Here is a 17,857-nt window from a genome sequence, read left to right on the forward strand (position 1 = left end):
GACACACAAGTCCCTCATGACTGCTAGAGTCAACACTCATCCACACGAGGGTTAATATGAACATTGTTTAATCAGCATAGAACTAGTCTTCCACGTCACTGAAAACAACATTTGCATGCACGAAATTCACATTGCTACCATTACAGTAGTACTTTAGAGCACTGTCACAATTGTCATTCCAAAAATCATACAAAACTGTTTATTTTATTTTTTCATTTAGTTTATGGACTTATTAATTTTTGATGCCTACGTGATGTTATATACGTTATGGAGCTCAGGATTGAGTACCTTAGGGAGTGTAGAAATTTAGAAATACACACCTCCCTTATGGGCATGATATAATTATCCTTAGTTTTACATAAGCGTTATACAGCATAACAATATATTAAGGCCATGGTGTACTCTTTTAAGTCACGTTGACCTGTGGCTGCTGGTAGCTTATTGTTGTACACTTCCTAGAAATCAGATACTCAGAACTGCTTCTTTTGTTTAAACATTTTGATATCTCAAGTGAATAACAGGCTTCCTAATGCAATATACTTATTAATTATCTAACATGTTGGACATTGTGTTCCCCAAGATACAGTTCCTTTTCATTATGAAACACACTAGCTACTGGCAGATTTATATAAAATGATACTTAATATGCTGATTTCATTAATTAGTCACACACCAAAAAAAATAACGCTAGGGTAGCATTAGTAGCTTGCAAGAAAGTGACCTTTTGTTCTGTAGACAGGAGGATAGGTCTAGATTTCACTGACAATAAAGTACATTGAAAAACTGCTTGTTGCTGTGCCTAGTCATTTGTCTCTATATGTGTATGTTATTGACAATTTTAAAATAACAGATAAAAGCACGTTTGTAAGGAAAGGCTTGTTCTTGTGATAAAATATGATGGACAACCTTCTGTTTATTGCCAATTCACATAAAAAAGAGTTTTGTTTGTTTTAAGATATGTTTAAGGCCAATGTTGCCAAAATCAAAGTTGCCTCAGAACATAAAGTTATTAATAGTCTGTACAAAGAGAGTAAATAGCTTCCATTGTCCTGTTGCAGGCATATGTAACTGCAAGGAGGTCATGAGGAAGGCCCAAAACAAGGTGGAGAAGTTATATAGTTCAGGATTCATGAAACTGGTAAGGTTTATCTTTTGCTCTATGACTCTTTAATAGAGAAAAAAAAGCTATGTATTAGGAATGAATGTTCCTAGGAGCAATGGTTAATCCATGATGGTACAGTTTACTAGGGGAAAATTTAAATGGGAGTGTGTATTGTGAATTGCTGGTTTGCCATTATGAATCAGTAGGCCTGATGAAGTCTATCTATGGTCATTGTTTTGTACATTTTTCAGTGATTACAAGACCAGCTATAGGATTTTCCCATCTCAACAAGATTACCAGACTGCCAAAATAGCTTTGATATATCTACCTGATTAGAGTACCCTTAAAACCTTTTACATATAAATAAAGATGGGAATACTGACCTCTCCGGCTTCCTGTGGTCTTGAACACTGCTACATTGAAAGCATCAGCTTAATTCATAGGGATTGTTCACACGCCTGATTACTTCCAAGTGCCCTGTTTTGCCAGCATGGGAATGCACAGGTGTTGTTTGTATACCTGTGCCAGCAGTCCCATCGCTGTCTATTGGGACTCGCGGCTGCACAGACACACTTGCTGTGTCCCCTAAATCACCCTGGATGTGTTTGGTGCCTGCACAAATGTAAAATTGGGACACAGTGGTGGGACATATTGGGGCAGCAATAGATGTGGCCCAGTAAACATCTATGGGACTGCATCGGTAACACTGGTGCATCTCTGTACTGGCAAAACATGGCCTTGCATGGCACATGGAAGTAATCGGCAGTAGGAACAAGTTCCCATTCAGAAACCTAACCCTCTTGGAGTGCTGATGTTCTAATCCCACACAGTATTTGGTGGTTCCTCTTGCCAACCCCTACTTCTCCACTGTGTTTTGAAGTGACATAGAGGTCAGCGGGAGGAAACATTTAATGTTGTATATGATCAGGAGATCAACACTTCTAGAAGTGTCATTTTCTAAATAAGAATAGGCTTGGCAAATTCTCTTCAGATGAGCCACATTTGGCAGTGTGGGCAGCAGGAGAGATAAATATTCACATTTTTCTTTTTTAGGTATTGGGTTGATGGGCACTTTCATTAAATTGACTGGGTTACTTTCGTGTATTATGTGACAGGAGTAAAAAATTTGGAGAATCTCGCTAGTAAAGACTGGCTAGCAATAAAAGCACTTTAACACTAGAGTAGGTAGGGGTTAAACCCTTTATCAGGTGCCTGTTGCTATCTGTGATCTTACTGGAGAAATTGTAAAGCTGAAGTATAATGTACACATTATATACCCCCAACACACACACACACACCACACACATACACTGCCCTCTAGTCAATCTGCAACTAACATTTTTCATTTAAACATTTTTGTTTCCAAGAAAGACTATTTTTGAGGGCCAGCAACATCATCACTGGGTCTTTCTGCTTCTTTTTGCTGCAAGTTTAGTGGTCTTTTTTTACAAGCTGGAGTGTTATGTTAAAGAACACATCCCTGGCATCACTTCAGACATGTAGGACCGGAAGCTTGGTCCCCAACCAAGCTGCCTTGGAGAACAAGGGCAATTGGACTATCTTGGTACAGGTGAAACCAAAGTAGATATAAACAGATATATAGAAAGATGTATAAACGTTTATTAATACATATTTAATAAGGCATGGCAAATAACCAAAAACTGATTAAAGGCATGGTAACAATCCATGTATATCAGCCAGGAAAGATCACAGTGGGATAGTTGATCACGTTTAATATTTCAACTAGTTTCGTGGTCTATTACCACTTCGTCAGGAGTATATCTGTAATTTGATTGACAAATGATCAATAACAATACAATTGACCAAGTAATAACAACAATATATATAATCAAAACAGTACAAAAATATACATGGGGAAAAAGCAGGGTTGCTTAGCAAAACCCGGCATGCACAGAGCATAGGACATCACCAAAAGGATAACAAGTCAATGGACTTGTAAAATAATAATAAATAAATAAACTATGCATTTCAAAGAACTGAAAGAGGGGAAGTGTGACTGGGGAAGTGAAAAACAAGGTGGAGGGCAAAGGGAGAAAAATAGGGGGGAGGAAAGAAAAAGGAAGGAGGAGGGGAGGGATAGGTGGGAGAGAGGGGAAAAAGGGGGGAGGAAGGTAAAGGGAGGGGGAAAAAGAGAAGGGGGGAAAGGGGGTATAAGGAAAGAATGGGGGGAAGGAGGGAGGAAGGAAAGAGAGGGAAGGGAGGAAGGAGTTGGGGGTTGAGGGGGAGAAAGTGGAAAGTGAGGAAAACCGGGGGGGGGTGGGGTGAGGGTGGTGGGGGGTGTGAAGGTGATGGTGGTGGGTGTGTGGGGGGTTGGGGAGTGGGTTGGTTTGCAAGGTGAGGGGAACAAGGGAATTGGAGTTGGGAAATAGAAGGGGCAGTGATGAATGAGGGGAGAAGGATGGTGAGACAGGGGAATGAAAAATGCATGGTATATATCTTTTATAGAGATACGGTAGAGTAAGGGTTCCCGGGAGGTAAAGGCCAGCTGGCAATAGGGGTAGCAATACCCAGCAAGGATTTGCACTGCTGCAGGGTAAAGGGTAAAAAGGCAAGAGATGGGGGTGCAATGAAGCACACACACTTCTTACCAGTAGGAACAGCCTTTGAAAAAAACGGGACAATGGCCATAGATAAGGTAATTGCCATGGATTGAGCTCCAAAAAAAGACAGCAATATAGCTGCAGTCAGGGGCTAGGTCAGTATGGTGTACTTACATACAGTAGTGCTGAAGTACACAAATCCCGGGTCCGGCAAAGCCTGCTTATGTATCCCCCAACCAAGCGAAATTAACAGATGCCGGCTGTTGCCGATGTATGACATCACTGAGTCAGAATTCCCGCATTGTGCATGTGTGAAAAGATCTTGCACACATGCGTGATCGTCCTATGGCCAAAAGGCATGTGCCCATGCCAGGACATGCAGAAGTGGAGAGAGGGCGGTCATGTGCAAACTCGTCCATCCACCAGGGACTCATCCATCCACCAGGGAATTCACCTTGCCACTGCATAGGGATAAACTAGGAGGCGCTGAAGCTACCAGGCATGTAACAAGGAAAGGTAAGTAAATGAGCTCAGTTAACAGAATATACAAGAACATATAAACAATGGTAATATGCAGTAAGAGTACATGTAAAAAAAAAAAAGAACATTTAAAGCAAATATATATATATATATATATATATATATATATATATATATAGAGAGAGAGAGTTTTGTATACAGGTATTATAACCAATACCATTGACTGCCACAGCAACCTATAGTAACCCAAATTGGAGATCCATTGGTATATAGGACCTTCAGGTTGACAGGTAGAGTTACGGCAAAAAACATAGACAGGAATATAGGGAAATCAGAAATCTGGCAGGGGACATAAATGAAAACAACAAACAAAGAAAATATGTAAAAGTATATAAATAGGGCAAAGGTAACAGGATCCAGCAGAGGCAGGGCTAACCAAATCAATCTGTCGCCCATGAGGGTTCTAAGTGCATATATAAAATACATAAATATGTACATATACTTATTGTGTGGCCATAGCCTAAGGGGAAACCAAAAGCAACCAAGTTATTTACAGAAAAGGCCTGAACCAGTTTACCTCATTCAGGCCAGGGGGGATGGTGGCATTAAGCCTCTTAATCCAGAGGGTCTCGCACTGCAAGAGCACTTTGTCATGGTCGCCCCCCTCAGGGAGCTCTGGGATTGAACCTTTATAACCAGATAAAATGTGTACCAAAAAGGGAGCATGTACATCTAAAGAGATCCATGGATGTGTTCTTTCATATAACGCTCAGGAACAAAATAATGGATGCCAGAGAAAGGAGAAGAGATTGGTGATGATTGAAGTCCTTCAGAAAGCAAATGAGAGCAGGTACTAAATAGCTGCTGCAACTTCAAAGGGCTATATTGCAGAAATGCAGGTTTGCAGGAAATGAAGAGCAGCAAGTGTGGAAAAATGGTAAGATTAGAGTTCAACTTCAACTTTAACGCTACCCATTCAGCCAACGCGGTTTTACTGCGGCAGGATGGTACTGTTGCGTGAACCATCGTAGCTGTACATCTGCTCTTTGGGACGCTATAGCAGGCGCGTGCGATGACCACTGGGCACCCACGATTGCTCGTAACAGCGTAAACACACAGATCCCGGTTCTGTTAGAGGAGAGGAGACAGATCGTGTGTTCCTACTAGGTAGGAACAATGATTTCTCTCCTCCTCTAGTCAGCCACATTCCATCTACAGTTAGAACACACCTAGGGACACAGTTAATACCTTGATCGACCCCTTGTGTTAACCCCTTCCCTGCCAGTGACATTTATACATTAATCAGTGGCTATTTTTATCTCTGATCGCTGTATAAATGTCACTGGTCCCCAAAAAGTGGCAAAAGTGTTCGATGTGTCCGCAATTTGCAGTCCCCATAAAAATCGTAGATCGCCGCTGTTACTAGTAAAATAAATAAATAATAAAAATGGCATAAATCTATCCCCTATTTTGTAGACACTATAACTTTTGTGCAAACCAATCAATATATGCTTATTGTGATTTTTTAACTAAAAATATGTAGAAGAATACATATCGGCCTAAACTGATGAAGAAAATTATTATTTTTTTATTTTTTTTATTGGAATATTTATTAAAACAAAAAGTGCAAAATATTCAGTTTTTTTTTTTCAAAATTGTTGCTCTTTTTTATAGCGCAAAAAATAAAAACCACAGAGGTGATCAAATAAAACCAAAAGAAAGCTCTATTTGTGGGGAAAAAGGGATATTAATTTTGTTTGGGTGTCGTACGATCACACAATTGTCAGTTAAAGCGACGCAGTGCCGTATCGCAAAAAATGGCATGGAAGGGGGTAAATTCTTCCAGGGCTGAAGTGGTTAAGAAAAAAAATTGTTCTAAACCTTTCCCTAAAACCTCAAAAATAATATTGTCATCAAATCATTATGAAGATGTTCCCTCTTCTGTAGGAAAAAGAAAATGGGAGGGGTTTTTAAAGTGATTTACTCCACAAAAAATTTAAAGAATAATTCCCTGCAATTAAATATTGTGAATACTTACCTCCTTCAGCAGGTGGCAAGTCCTAAAACTTCTGTTTTCGAGAGTTGGTCCAACTTGTCACTAATGAGTCCATTAGGACAGTGGTCATCAACCCTGTCCTCAGGGCCCACTAACAGGCCAGGTTTTATGTATTACCTTGGGGAGATGCAGACTAAAATACTGCAATTACTGAGCAAAAAATGATATCACCTGTGATGTATTTCAGTTATCTTGCAAACCTGGCCTGTTAGTGGGTCCGGAGGACAAGGTTGATGACCAAAAAACCAAAACAGAAATGTTTTGGTTTTTCACCCACTGTCTTCTATGGCAGGCAGCTATTCATGGAAAATTTCTGTGGAAATTACAGTGTCTCTTTAAAGATCCATCGTTATTCTATATCGGAGCACCACATCTTTATTCCTTCACTCACTGTCTAATTTTTGCAAAAGTATAGCACAGCTTTTGGCAGCTACAAGCTAAAAAACTATATTTATGAGCATTAACAATCTTGCCTATTATTCAGAATATTTTTGCTTAAGCAGGAAGAGATTGTTTAGGCAGTTTGCAATAACTGTGCTTAGACATTTACTAGTAACCCAAATTTTCCAGCACAGTAATCTGAATATTACCTTTTGCTTGTTTACCTTTGTATTGCCTAAATATCACAAGTCATGTTTGGATTGTTTGTAAAGAACAGATTGTATATTGCCAAATAAAGAACCACCCAAGAAGACCCTGACTCCAGGAAAAGGCAAAGGTACATGTGTTAAACCTGCTGCCACCACACCCACACTAGGATAAATGCACCAGAGGTTCTAAACTTTATTAAGTAAAAGGACCTTGTGATCATATTTCAGTTAAGATAGATATATTAAAGTGATATTAAAGTTTTGGATTTTTTTACATTAAAATAATAAACATGTTAAACCTGCTCTGTGCAGTGTTTTTGCACAGAGTAGCCCTGATTCTCTTGTTCTTGGGTCCCTCGCCAGTGCTCCTGGCCCCTCACTTCTGCTGAGTGCCCCCACAGAAAGCAACTTGCTATCTAGGCACCCAGGCAGGCTTGCTTCTCAGTCACTGCTCTGCGTGTCCATTCACACACTAAGCCATGGCTTGGCCCTGCCCCTCTTTCCCTGCATTGGCTCACTGGCTGATCCAATGGCTCCTCCTGCTGTCTCAGCCAATAAGGGGGAGAGTTTATGGAGAGCCAAGGCTCTTGTGCACATCGCTAAAGGAATATCAGTATTAGGGGGGCTGGGGGGGGGGCTGCTGCACAGAGAAGGTTTTATACCTTCATGCAAAAAGTCCCAGTAAGCATATATTGTTTGGTTTGCACAAAAATTATATCATCTACAAATGATGGGATTGATTTATGGAATTTTTATTTTTTTACTAGTAATGGTGGTGATCAGCTATTTTTAGCAGGACTGTGACATTGCGGTGCACAAACCTGACACTAAGTGACACTTTTTGGGGACCAGTGACACTAATACAGTGATCAGTGCTAAAAAAAATGCACTGTCACTGTACTAATGACACTGGTAGGAAAGGGGTTAACATCAGGGGCAATCAACGGGTTAAATGTGTTTCCTGGGAGTGCTTTCTAATTGTGGGGGGGGGAGTGTTTTGACTGGGTGAAGACAGAGATCTGTGTTCCTGCTTAGCAGTTACATCTCCATCTTCCCCTCTGACAGAACGGCGATCTGCCTTGTTTACATAGGCAGACCCCTGTTCTGTCTGCCTCGGGAACGATGGGTGGGTTCTGGCAGACATCGGGTCTACCTGACCCACTGATTGGCTCTTGCTGTGTCCAATCACCTGAGGCATGAAGAAAGAAATAATGTACAGGAAGGTGGTTTTGCACTTAAGGGTCGCCCTGCCACAGTGTATGTACGTGGGGTGGTCCTTTAGCGGTTAATTATAACCACCTTCTGCCTTTAGAACTACTTTAATATCAGATGTTGTATGACATTGGATCATTTATTGTTATTTTTAACAGAGATATTTAGATAACAAGACTTCTATTTGTATGTAATCTTTCTTGCAGGAGAAATAATTACTAAAGATGCACTCACAGACAGCACTAACATCCAGTGCAATAGAAAATCCACACTCTGCTTATTCTACAAACAAAGACAAGCACTATATGAATGAAGAGGTTATTTGTTTAACACTACTTTAAGTCATGTGGTTTTCAGGTTTGGCAACTCAGAAACCTGGTTGACTGGCCTTTACGTGAATGTCAGCACGTACTTTGCCCATACTAGGAAAAGTAACAGGTTTGCATTACTGAATATTACTTTGGCCTCCAGCAGCAGATGGGATAATAAGAGAATGCTACAAGCAGTGATGTCTCACATTGGCTACTGCAAAGTGGGCCTGTCTCTCTGTCTACTATTGATAGAATACAGACTTACTGTAAACATAGATATCCCTTCAGCCTCATTCACACTGGCACTGCTGTATTTAGCCTTTTAAACATAGAAGTCGTCTTCTGGGAATTATAAACAACTTAAATGCCTTCCAGATCACGTTTCTGCTTTAAGGGCCGGTTCATGCAACAATTTCTGTGTTCTGGGTATGTTTCTGTAAGCTTGTTTTTTTGTTACATTTTGGATGCGTCCCAGTGTGTTTTCACCTCTTCTTTTTCTTTATGACAATTGAGGAAATGTGAGTTCCATGAGTTGCATTTTTGATTTTTGTTTTGCCGCATTACTCTCCATACAGAAAAAATGCAACATGTTCTACTTTTGTTGGCGTTCTCACATTCTAACATTTACGGCAATACCTCACATGTGCGCTGTGAACACCGCTTACATATGCATGCAAGACTTACATATGCGTTTGCTTCTGCATGTGAACACGGAGGGATGAGGACGCTTTCATTTTTTTATTATTCGTTTTTTTTTTTATTCTTACACTATCCCTTTATTCTTTTCATCATTTTTTTTCCTATTACAAGGAATGTAAACATCCCTTGTAATAGAAATAAGGATGACAGGTCCTCTTTATGGAGAGATCTGGGGTCAATAAGACCCTAAATCTTTCCTCTACCTTAAAAGAAAAAAAAAATGTTGACCTTTTGCTTTAAAAAAAAAAATGTTTTACTTCAGCCCTAGACCGGTAGTGATGTCTTGACGTTGCTCCGGTCCTCCAAGATCATAGAGGCTATCAAAAAAGGTCTGGTGTCTGGTAACCTCTATGACCAGCTGTGCGAATCGTCTGAACATTTCTCGAGTGCGCTGGTAAAAGCGGTAAGCCTTAGAAACACCAGCAAATGTGCAGGGGTGGGGGGGGGGACATGACCTCCTGCTGTTCTGAAAGTGATCCAGTGGCTAATTAAACACTGACCACTTTCACGAGAAAGCCAATTGCCGGGTCAAAAAAAAAATACCGGGGTATGGCTGATAGCTTCAGCCATAACCCCGGTAAGCCACTTGCAAGCTGCAACACACACACACACACACACACACATATATATATATATATGTTGCGATTGCCAAGTGGTTAAAGAACAAAAGATTAGCCAATACAGCTAAAACAGTAGTACTTTAACCACTTGAGATCAGCGTTATAGCCAAATGACGGCTACAGCGCGGATCTCCTTTTCCGGGACGACGTCAATAGACGTAGTCCCGTGCACGAGCACCCCTACCGATCCGTGCAAGGGGTCGATCCCGACCCCTTATCACGTGATCAGCTGTCAGCCAATGACAGCTGATAATGTGATATAACGGAGCCAGTAAACGGCTATTATTCCTCCTCGCGCTGTCAGCGCGAGGAGAAAAAAAAAGCCGATCACCGGCGGCCGTGATCGGGACATCAGTCCCGATCATGGCCAGCCCTGCTAGTGCCCACCTGCCCCCTGCCAGTGCCACATTAAAAAAGTAAGTGCCCCCGTCAGTGCCACCCAGCAGTGCCCACAGTGCCACCCAGCAGTGCCCACAGTGCCACTCAGCAGTGCCACCCAGCAGTGCCCACAGTGCCACCCAGCAGTGCCCACAATCTGCCTCAACAAAGGTGCTGCACCCCAGTGCCACATATCCGTGCCCATCAGTGTCATCTACCAGTGCCCAGCAGTGCCGCCCATCAGTGCCCAGCAGTGCCACCTATCAGAGCCACCTATCAGTGCCACCTATCAGTGCCACCTATCAGTGCCCATCAGTCCCATCTATCAGTGGTACCTATCAGTGCCCATCCATGCCACCCATCCGTGCCACCCATCCGTGCCACCCATCCATGCCACCTTATCTGTGCCCATCTTTGCCCATCAGTGTCGCCTTATCTGTGCCCATCGGTGCCACCTTATCTGTGCCTATTAGTGCCGCCTTAACTATGCCTATCAGTGCCCACCAGTGCAGCCTATCAGTGCCCACCAATGCAGCCTATCAGTGCCCACCAATGCAGCCCATCAGTGCCCACCAGTGCAGCCTATCAGTGCCACCTCATCAGCGCACTTCAATGAAGGAGAAAAATGACCCGTTTGCAAAATTTTATAACAAACTATTAAACATGATTTTTTTTTTTTTTTGCATCTTTTTTTGTTTGTTTAGCAAAAAATAAAACTCTGAGCTGTAATTAAATACCACCAAAAGAAAGCTCTATTTGTGGGAAAAAAATGATAAAAATTTAATTTGGGTATAGTGTTGTATGACCGCGCAATTGTCATTCAAAGTGCATCAGCGCTGAAATCTGAAAATTGGTCTGGGACTGAGGGGGGTTTAAGTGCCCAGTAAGCAAGTGGTTAAAATAGATGTAAACCCTAAACCTGACAGCATGTTGAAGCACTGTGTCATAAACAGTTGGCCTTTTTTCTAAGAAGCTGCATAGCATTGCTTCAATTGTGCTTGGCATTGGGAGTTACCTAAAAGATTGAATCTATGCCTAATTGCAGACTGCAGTATGCACTGCACAGTCACAGTCCTAGTACCCACAAAGTACTGTACCACAAGTGAGAGTTGTGGTACAGTAGTATACATATAAACCTAAAGGATCATCTTTAAAAACTAAAGCCAAATATGGACAAAGATTAAACACTAAGAAAAAACTTAATTGAAATAGTCAGAAACTAGTCTCAAGCAGCAACTTGTGATAAACACTTTAGTATGTACAGTGGCACGCACTTGGCAACTAATTAGCTTCTGTCTTTAGCTTGCTCAGCTTTGAAAATGAAATATGGAAGATGATTGGTTGACATGCAGAGTTGCTCCATTTTTAGCAATTTCCATGTAGACTGCAGTGGTCAGTAGGGATGAGCTTCGTGTTTGAGTCGAACATACGTTCGACTCGAACATCGGTTGTTCGCCCGTTCGGCGAATTCCGAACATTATGGGCCGTTCGCACCAAATTCGTGTGGCGCTCACGGCCCACAATGCACTGCGTCATCGCAGTGCATTGCTGGCTCATGATTGGCCAAGCATGCACTGTGACCCCGCATGCTTGGCCAATCACAGCGCCAGCAGCGAGGAGAGCCATGATTGGCCACAGGCAGGATGCCTGTGGCCAATCATAGCTCAGACTGTGTAGTACACGCCCCACACTATATAAGGCCGCCAGCGCGGCTGCCTTGTGTAGTGTGTTGGCGTCTGAAGCAGTTAGTGGGTGTTCTGTGTACCTTCAACACAGTATACACCGATCGTTATCGGCCGATTTTCGATCTTGCTCTTCTGTAGTGGTTGTTGTCTGCGTGCCCTGACCCCAGTATACACCGCTATATTCACCTCACCTATTTAGCTAGTGATCTATCTTTTATAATAGAGCTTGCAGTCAGTAGTGTTAGGAGCTTGTGCGTGCTGTCTGTGTGCTCTGTACCCAGTACACACCGCTATATCCACCTACATAGCTCTTCTCTATTTGAGCCATCTGCCATCTGCAGGAGTTATTGGAAGTTGTCTGTGCCTCCAGCACAGCACAGTATACATCTATATATACCCCTTTATCTCTGGTGTTCTATAATAAAGGCATCTGCAGGAGTTAGTGGGTGTTTTGTGCCTCCAGCACAATATACACCTGTATCTACCCTTTATTGCTGTTCTCTAATAGAGCCATCTGCAGGGCTTAGTGGGTGTTGTGTGCCTCCAGTACAGTATACCCCTTTATCTCTGGTGTTCTATAATAAAGGCATCTGCAGGAGTTAGTGGGTGTTGTGTGCCTCCAGCACAATATACACCTGTATCTATCCTTTATTGCTGTTCTCTAATAGAGCCATCTGCAGGGCTTAGTGGGTGTTGTGTGCCTCCAGTACAGTATACCCCTTTATCTCTGGTGTTCTATAATAAAGGCATCTGCAGGAGTTAGTGGGTGTTGTGTGCCTCCAGCACAATATACACTACCCAACTGCTGTTTTACCCAACTCCCTTCAGGCCATTACCATGTCTGGAAGGCCAGCAAGGAGAGGCAGACAGGCGCGAGCCGATAAAAGTGGGCAAGCAGGCTCTGTGTCTAGAGACAACAGTGCTGGTCGTGGACGCGGTGCATTGTCATCAGCACGTGGCCATGGGACACGCTTGTCCTTCTTTTCGGCAGCTGGACATGTTGAACCGCATGCTCAAGAAGGACAGCAATGCTCAAGAAGGACAGCTCAAGAAGGACAGCAATCTGGCAGTCATGTTCCACAAGCTGCAGCATATTGCCAGGTTTGCTACAGCGATGAAGAGGGAGGGGATGATGAGGGCACTGACTCCACGTGGGTGCCTGGTAGGAGAGAGGAGGAGGAGGAGGAGGAGGCACATGTCCAACGTGGCAGGATGCCCTCCGGGGGCCAGCTTAGGGGCAGCACACCCACTGAATCACACCGCAGAGCTCCGCCTGTGCAGGGCGCTGCCTCTGCGCATTATTCAAAAAGTTCTTTGGTGTGGGCCTTTTTTGAGACGAGTGCATCAGATCGCACCGCTGCTATTTGCAACATATGTCTCAAGCGTATCTCGCGTGGCCAAAACATCAGCCGCTTGGGCACCACATGCTTGACCAGACATATGTTGACCTGCCATGCAGCTCGTTGGCAAGCGTACTTCAAAGACCCACACCAAAGAACAAAGCGGACCTCTCCTTGCTCCTCATCAGCTGGCATCTTCAACCCCACTAGACCTTCAGTCCTCTCTGAAACCTGCTCTGAGAGCAATGAAGGTGTAGAATTAGGTGTGTCACAGCCAAGTGCTTCCGGGCACTCTGCTAGCAGTACACCCACGTCCGATTATAGCAGGCAAATGTCCCTGCCCCAGCTGCTGGACCGGCGAAAGAAGTTCACTCCCAGCCATCCACATGCCCAGTGGTTGAATGCTAGCTTGGCTAAATTGCTAGCACTTCAACTGCTGCCTTTTCAGTTGGTAGACTTGGCCCCCTTCCGTGAGTTTGTACAATGTACGGTTCCTCAGTGGCAGGTAATGAAACACCACTTTTTCTCACGGAAGGCGATTCTGGCTCTCTACCGGCATTTGGAAGGCAATGTCCTTGCCTCGCTGGACAGGGCGGTCAGCGGTAAGGTGCATATTACCGCTGACTCATGGTCCAGCAGGCATGGACAGGGACGTTACCTGTCTTTCACGACCCATTGGGTCACTCTTCTGGCAGCTGGGAAGGATGCAGGACAAGGTGCAGTAGTGTTGGAGGTTGTTCCGCCACCACGCCTCCAAAATGCTACTATTGGTTGTGACACACCTCTCTCCTCCACCCCCTCCTCTTCTTCTTCCTCCATGGCCTCTTCTAGTGCTCTGTCCTCAGAACCAGCGGTGCTCCGTAGGCGTTCCAGGGGCTACGCAAGTACGCAGGCAAAACGATGCCATGTTTGGGGGACAGGAGCCACACTGGGGTGGATGTTTTGTCAGCTCTGCAGGAGCAGGCCGAGAGGTGGTTGACGCCACAGCAGCTTAAGCCAGGAATGGTGGTTTGCTACAATGGCACCAACCTCCTCTCCGCCCTCCGACAGGGACAACTGACCCATGTGCCCTGTGTAGCTCACGTCCTTAACCTGGTGGTGCAGCGGTTTTTGGGCAGGTACCCGGGCTTACAGGATGTCCTGAAGCAGGCCAGGAAAGTCTGTGTGCATTTCCGCCAATCATTTAATGCCTGTGCTCGGCTGGCTGAGCTCCAAAAGGAGTTGAACCTGCCCAAGAACCGCCTCATATGTGACATGCCCACCAGGTGGAACTCAACGTTGGCCATGCTGCAGCGGCTGCACATGCAGCAGAGGGCCATCAATGAGTACCTGTGCGACTACGGCACCAGGACAGGGTCAGGGAAGCTCGGTTTTTTCTCACCACACCAGTGGGGCATGATCAGGGGTGCATGCACTGTCCTGTCACCGTTTGAGGAGGCCACAAGGATGGTGAGCAGTGACAGTGCATGCATCAGTGACACTGTACCTCTTGTCCACCTCTTGGAGCATACGCTGCATGGAATAATGGACAGGGTACTTGAGGCAGAACAGAGGCAGGAAGAGGAGGACTTCCTTGCCTCTCAAGGCCCCCTTTATCCAGACAGTGTTCCTGCTGTGCCACCCATCACACAGGAAGAGGATGAGGAGGAGGAAGAGGAGGAGGAGGATGATTGTGTCTGCATGGAGGTGGAGGCTGGTACTCAGCATCAGCAGCAGCAGCAGTCTTGTAGGGATGAATTACAGTCCCAAGAAACACGTGGACTTGTACGTGGCTGGGAGGAGGTAGCTGCGGATCATGTTGTCCTAAGTGACCCAGAGGACTCCGGACCGAATGCCTCAGCTAACCTACGCTGCATGGCCTCCCTGATCCTGCAAAGCCTGCGGAAGGATCCTCGTATTCTTCGGATCAAGGAGAGGGACCATTACTGGCTGGCCACTCTCCTTGATCCACGGTACAAGGGTAAGGTTGCCATCGCAGAGGGAGCAGAGGATGAGACATCTCCGGGAGGCCTTGCAGAAAGGTCTGTGCAACGCGTTCCCAGAGACTGGGAGGTTACAAACTCCTGGTCCTGGACAACGTGTTGCTGAGGCATCGGTCAGAAGGAGCGGTGGAGAAGGTGGTCGTCTGACTGATGCTTTCAGACAATTTTTTAGTCCGCAGCCCCAAGGTATGATCGGTTCCAGCAACCATCGCCAGCGTCTGATTTACATGGTGCAGGAATACCTAGGGGCAAGGTCAGACTTGGACACCTTTCCCACCGAAAATCCTCTGGCTTACTGGGTCTTGAGGATGGATCACTGGCCAGAGCTTGCACAGTATGCAATTGAGCTACTGGCCTGTCCTGCATCCAGCGTTCTTTCGGAACGCACCTTCAGTGCTGCTGGTGGCTTTGTTACCGATCACAGGGTGCGCCTGTCCACCGAATCAGTTGATCGACTGACCTTCATCAAGATGAATCAGTCTTGGATCACCCACAGCTACCAAGCACCTGAAGCTGATGTAACCGAATAATTTTTTTTGAAATATCACATCCCTTCAAGACTGCCTATGCTTATGCTGAGTGACTGTCCTGTTATGTTGATTGTCTATCCTCTTCCTCCTCCGCTGATATGTTGGAAGAACATTTCTGGTTCTGGCTGATGCCATCAGCCCAATTTTTCTGCCCCTGTTTAACAGGGGCATTTAATTACAATTTTTGATGCAATGCTTTGCAGCAGGGCTAATTCCTGCAATAAAAATAGAGTATATGGGAGAGGTTGCAGTGTCGTGGCACCAGCACCAGTGCCTAAGGCCCAATTTTTCTGCCCCTGTTTAACAGGGGCGTTTAATTACTATTTTTGATGCAATGCTTTGCAGCAGGGCTAATTCCTGCAATAAAAATAGAGTATATGGGAGAGGTTGCAGTGTCGTGGCACCAGCACCAGTGCCTAAGGCCCAATTTTTCTGCCCCTGTTTAACAGGGGCGTTTAATTACAATTTTTGATGCAATGCTTTGCAGCAGGGCTAATTACTGCAATAAAAATAGAGTATATGGAAGAGGTTGCAGTGTCGTGGCACCAGCACCAGTGCCTAAGGCCCAATTTTTCTGCCCCTGTTTAACAGGGACATGTGATTACAATTCTTGATATAATATTTCACAGGAGGGCCCGTTCCTGTGCCCACCCAGAGTAACTGTGAGGACTTATAGTGTTGTGGCACCAGCACCACAACCACCAAAGGTCAATTTTTCTACCACTGTTCAACAATGGCATGTAATTACAATTCTTGATATAATCGTTCACAGCAGGGCGCTCCAGCGCCCACCAAGAGTCACTTTGAGGGCTTACAATGTTGTGGCAAAACCAACACCTTGTTCCGCCATTTCTGCAGAGCATATAGGGCAGGCCCCTACTTTCAAACATCCAACTTACAAACATCTCCTACTTGCAAACGGAAGGAGACAACAGCAAGTGAGATGAAAAAAGATGGACGACAAAACAAATTATACAGGGGTGATAACCCTTCCCTATGTTTTCCAAAAAGCTTAAAAATAGTTTTTTGGACTGGAGCTACACTTTAAAAATGTACCAGTTGAAAATTACAAACAGATTCAACTTAACACAACAAACCTACACAGTCCCTGTCTTGTTTGCACCGCCTGTATACTGCTGTTCTGAGTATATAGGGCATGGGGGCCACACGCATTTCCTTTTTTTAATATGGGTACTGGGTTCCCCTTAATATGCGTACAAGACCCAAAGGGGCTGGTAATGGGCAGGGAGGGCTACCCATGCCATTTTTCTCAATGGTTTTCAACCATATTGCAGGAACCAGATATAACATTAAAACCGCAAGCAGTTTTAAATGATGTTATTTCCGTTTAATGTCATTTTGTGCAGGGACTGTTCTAAACACGGGAAACACGTGGCACTTCACAGGCATACTACAGACACCCCCCAGGCACCATATTTAAAGGAATATTTCACTTTTTTTCACTTTAATCGTCATTAAAATCAATGCTCCCGCCAAAACGGCCATTTTTAAAAACATTTTAGGCATTGACCCATGTCCCCTGGGGCAGGAGCCAGGTCCCCAAACCCTTTTTAGGACAGTATCTTGCATATTAGCCGTTAAAATTAGCACTTTTAATTTTGAACGTTCGAGTCCCATAGACTTCAATGGGGTTCTTAAGTTCGTACGAATTTGGGGTCCGTTGGAAAGTTCTGGTGCGAACCGGGGGGGGGTGTTCGGCTCATCCCTAGTGGTCAGCAGTATTTATCATAGAGCTGCTTATATTGCTGGTCAACAGGAGGTGTCTGATGTCTGTTGTAAAAATGTCCCGTATCAAAGGTCAGCAGGAGAACAAAATGCCCATCATTGATGGCCATGGGAAGGAAAATGTCTCCTGTCAGCGGTGAATGAGGGGAAAAATACCCTGTATTGATGGTAACAAGAAGGAAAGAAAGTCCAGCATTGTTGATAGAAAGAAAAAATGCTGGGGCTGGTGATTAATGGGAGGAAAAAATGGCCAGAGGTGGTGGTCAGTGAGAGAAAGAAAGTGTTCAGCGTCAATGCCCAATGGGACAAAGAATACCCCAGTGGGGGGAAATGGACACTGACGCTCAGTGTGGGGAGGGGGAAATTGGTGCTCAGCGGGAGGGATAAGAAGACATTGGTGCTTTTTTGGAGGGAAAGGGGGAGACCTGTACTGTGTGGGGGCAGAGTAGGTTCGAAAACACAAGAAAGGAAAAACTTCTCCTATGCTCTGGTGTCAAGGTCCTCCATATGTGGTGCAATCGGCTTCACAAGGTAGTGTCTAGCGTCTTGCAGCCCTCCTCAGAAT

At 44.6% G+C, this 17,857-nt stretch overlaps 1 protein-coding gene across 2 annotated transcripts in view; it reads left to right on the forward strand.

The window, feature by feature from the left end:
• The window catches only part of TBL1X (transducin beta like 1 X-linked), a 475,925-nt gene that overhangs the window by 95,216 nt on the left and 362,852 nt on the right, over positions 1–17,857 (forward strand). Inside the window, exon 3 of one of the 2 annotated variants that reach the window (XM_077480837.1) lies at positions 1,059–1,138. The exons of the other annotated variant lie outside the window; for it this stretch is intronic. The gene's annotated coding sequence lies outside the window, so the exon portion shown is untranslated. The remainder of the gene's footprint in view (positions 1–1,058; positions 1,139–17,857) is intronic. 2 annotated transcript variants of the gene reach the window in all.

This window comes from Lithobates pipiens, unplaced genomic scaffold (genome assembly GCF_037356315.1).
Source record: "Lithobates pipiens isolate NorthernLeopardFrog02 unplaced genomic scaffold, aLitPip1_a1.2 Scaffold_16, whole genome shotgun sequence".
NCBI classification, from domain to species: domain Eukaryota; kingdom Metazoa; phylum Chordata; class Amphibia; order Anura; family Ranidae; genus Lithobates; species Lithobates pipiens.